Source organism: Pteropus vampyrus, unplaced genomic scaffold, assembly GCF_000151845.1.
Source record: "Pteropus vampyrus isolate Shadow unplaced genomic scaffold, Pvam_2.0 Scaffold18, whole genome shotgun sequence".
NCBI lineage: Eukaryota > Metazoa > Chordata > Mammalia > Chiroptera > Pteropodidae > Pteropus > Pteropus vampyrus.
Genome location: NW_011888799.1, coordinates 4,817,025 through 4,820,798, shown reverse-complemented (window position 1 = coordinate 4,820,798; position 3,774 = coordinate 4,817,025). Strand labels below are relative to the sequence as shown.

The following is a 3,774-nucleotide window of genomic DNA, read 5'->3' as shown; positions in this document are numbered from 1 at the left end:
GACTCCTCTGCCTGCCACTCACCTATCTGCCAGGGTGACAGAGGAGATGGGAAAAAGGTTTTCACAGCTGGAATAAATTGAGGGGAAGTGGAGGGGGAGGGTCAAAAAGAGACAAAAAACAACATTGAACTCAAGATGGAAGAAAGACAGTATTAGAGGAGGTAATGAAGAAAATATGTGTGTGTGCCTGTGTGTGCGTGCACATGTGTGTCTGGGATAAGCATGAGTGTGTGTGTGTGTGTGTGTGTGTGTGTGTGTCTGTTGGCAAGTCAGCCAGAGTATTTATTTAGTGTTATTTAGTATTTTATTTATTTTTTGGGGGGACTACCGACTCCTACTGAAGACTGGGCAGAATCCCTATTTGTGGTCTCTCAGTACTAGGAGGAAGCGGGAGCAGGGAGGAAGAGGGGAAAGAGGGCAGGGCAAGGACAGACACGGAGGTACCTACTGAGTAGGCAAGAAAGAGAGCAACAGAGGGAGACTGAGAACAGCGGGGTGGAATAAGGCCCCTGAAATGGAAGAAAAAAAGTGGAGTGGCCCAGAACACATTGTGACTTCACCCCTAGCCCACTGTTTGGTCTCCTGGATCGGGGTCCCAGAAGTATGTTCCTTTGCTGGTGACAGCTGGGGCCAGGCCTCCCCTCCCCTCCCCGACCTGCTGACCCCACACAGCTCCCCCATCCCACCCTCCCTCCTAGCCACCCACACCTCTGAAGCCAGGCCTCAGGAATTCTCCTCCTTCCCCATCTGCTCCGCATTGACACGAAGGAGCTTTCAATTGCCCACTCATTAGTCACCAAGATATTTCTCCTGGACCAACCCCCACACAGGTCTAACTTCAATGGAGCCAGGGACAGAGGGGTCCCAACCTCCCACTAGGCTCCTATTTGCAGCCAACTGTTCTGTAATAACCTGTAAGAATGCAGAAAAGCCAGCTGGTTGGGGGACTCGGAGTGGGAGCTAGTGGCCCTAGCAGTGGAGGGGGCCCCTTGGAGGCCCCTTGAAGTATGCGTGAGGAGTGGGGGACCAATGGCCCACGGTGAGTGGCCCGCTTCAGGCAGCTAACACCCCTTCATAATATTATCCCTGTTGAGTCCATAAAAGCCCCCTCTAGCGTTACAGCATTTGAGAGACTATTAAGTTTTAAGGCCTTGGACCTCCGGGGAGGAGGCACGTTGACAGGGCAGTTTTGTGGGCTCTAGGTTTATGTGGCAGTCAGGTGGGAGACTGACTGGGGCTGAGGATGAGGGCAAAGGCCTTAGAAAGTGGTGGTCAGGGCCAGGGGAGAGGATTGGGGGCCCAAGATCTCAATCAATTTCTCTCTGTCTCTCTCTCTGTCCTGGTCAGTCGCTTTCAACCTGTTGAAGACCGTAAGACTAGTGGGGCTGGGTGAACAGAGAGGAAAAAGGGGCTTTTCCGCGTGAGACTAGGAGGGTTGAGGGGCTCTGGGCTTTAATGAATAACATTCTGTTTCCCATAATCCCCCGGGTCAGCTTGTGGTCCCTCAGGGTTGCCCCATTCTCTGGCCTTCTTGCCTGGCATCTACTGTGATGCGCTCCCTGCCAGGCTTTGCTGCCGCCCTCCTCTGGCGGTTCAGGCTTTGGCACAGGTGAGTTTGGCACCTCACCTGTCCTGAGCCCCTCTGCACCCTCAGGCCAGTTCCATGGGAGCACCCGGAGCCTCAATCACAGGCAGTCCAGGTAGGCGGAGAGGCCTTGCCTGGGAGCACAAAATCTGTGTTTGAATCCAGGCCCTGCCACTTGTGAGCCATGTGACCTTGGTGCTGTTCTTTGGGCCTGACTTTTGTTACCTGAGGTTGTCGGACTAGATAATTCTTAAATGTGCACCAATGCTCTGAGTCTAATTTCATTACTTTCTGGGAGAAGGAGTAAATATTAGATTTAAGCGAAAACTCAGCACATTTATAAAAATGGCTAACATGCTCACTAGGTACTAGGCATTTTACATGTGTTCTGTCATCACCGCCACCCTCTGTTGTAGCAAGTATTCATTCGCACTTTGCCAGCGAGGAAATTGAGGTAGTAGGAGATGAAGTGCCTAGCTCGGGGCTGACTGGTTCTAGGGCCTGTCCCTCCACACTCTTCAGTCCATTGCATGGCCTTGATGACCTGTTAACCTTTTCTGTGCTAGCCTTGTGCAGGAGGACTTGGGCATATATGGTGGAAAAAGTACAGTCCTGGTCCTCCAGCTCTCAAAACCCACAAACATGTTCTCTTGGCCAACCCCTCTGGCCTCATTTTTCTACTCTGCATATTGGTAACACTAATAATTCTCACAATCCCTATCTCACTGGCTGCTTGGGGAGGAGTAACAGACAATAGCCACACAGAGCACTTATCCCAGTGCAGCCCATATATAGGGCTGTTTGCATGTTACTACTATTATTGTCATTGCCATCCTTACAGTCACAAGATCCCTGCCTGGTTTAGGAGGAAAATCGCCCAGAAAGAGTCTGTGTAGGAGAGTCAGGGCAGTGTGGTCTGGAGGTGAACGAAGGCTCACTAACCCCGTCACCAATGCTCCACCTGCCTCTCTTTTCCTAAGGCCTGCAATTTGGAGATAGTAGTAATAATAACACCTCGCATTTGTAGAGCACTCTCTTTAGCATTTTCATTCAATTCTGCAAATATTTACTATATGCTGACCATGTGACGAACCTTCACATCGATTACCTTCTCCTGATTGGCAAACCCTCCTCTTGGTCCTGGCACACACGTGTATCCACACACAAACCTATGCACACATGCAGGCATGTGTACACATACATGCACATGTGCACTCAGATGTGAGCACAGGCACATATGCACACATGCTCACACGTGTGGACACACACACACAGGGCTATTGCTTGCCCTCTCCCACCTCCCTCAGCTCTTGTATACATTTTGCTGTTAACTTAGTGAGTTCACCTTAAACCCTGATCTCTGAGTCACCCTGCAGAGGCCTGTCTATGAGGATGTTCCGATGGGTCATAGAAAGGCACTGGGTTGGGTGATTAGCTATCAGCCAGCCTCAGTTCCAATCCTGGCCCTACTACTCAGTAGCTTTGTGTCTCTGGACAAGTTGCTTAATTTATTAGTGCCTCAATTTTCTTATCTTTAAAATGGGATGATGATAGTGGCCACCTCATGGGGTCAACACACCTGGTACAGTGTCTGGTAAACCACTGGCAATGGTGTTGCTGATATGATGATGGATGTGCAGACTGGTCTTGTGCAGAGACAGTTCTCCATATGAAGATGCCTGTGTATCACTGTGAGGGATCTCAGCTAAAATATAATTTCCCTCAGCAGTCCATGATCAATGCCACTATCAGCCCTTTGGGCTAAAGTATTTGTCCCCTAATTAACTATCCCTGGAATTCAATAGCCTAATATCTTCGTGTGAATGAGTTTAGCAGATCCCTTATAATTTGGCTCTAGTTATGGGAAGATTTCTCCCTCCCTTTCTTAGGAAATATTTATTGTTCACTCTTATGTACCAGGTACCAAAGACACATAGGTTAATAAGACACAGAACCTTCTCCCAAGAAGCTCCCTGTCTAGAGGAGGAAACACACCATGGCAGTCTGCAAGGAGAGCTGTGACAGCAGCAAGCACAGGAGTAGAGCGGATCTTCCAGAAGATGAAAGGGAATGACTTTGGGAGGAAAAGAGTGCTCAGACTCACCGGAGAAAGGTCATGGAGGACATTCTGAGCTGAACTCTTGGGGGGCAGCTGGGTTTTGCAGACAGGGCAATGTTGGTGGTGGTGG

The 3,774-nt window shown here is 49.7% G+C and overlaps 1 long non-coding RNA gene across 1 annotated transcript in view; it reads left to right on the top strand.

Annotated features, from left to right (window-relative positions):
- The window catches only part of LOC111736138, a 9,570-nt gene extending 6,052 nt beyond the window's left edge, over positions 1-3,518 (top strand). The window contains exon 3 of the long non-coding RNA XR_002779085.1: positions 3,506-3,518. This is a non-coding gene — a long non-coding RNA (uncharacterized LOC111736138). The remainder of the gene's footprint in view (positions 1-3,505) is intronic.
- The last annotated feature ends 256 nt before the right edge of the window (positions 3,519-3,774 follow it).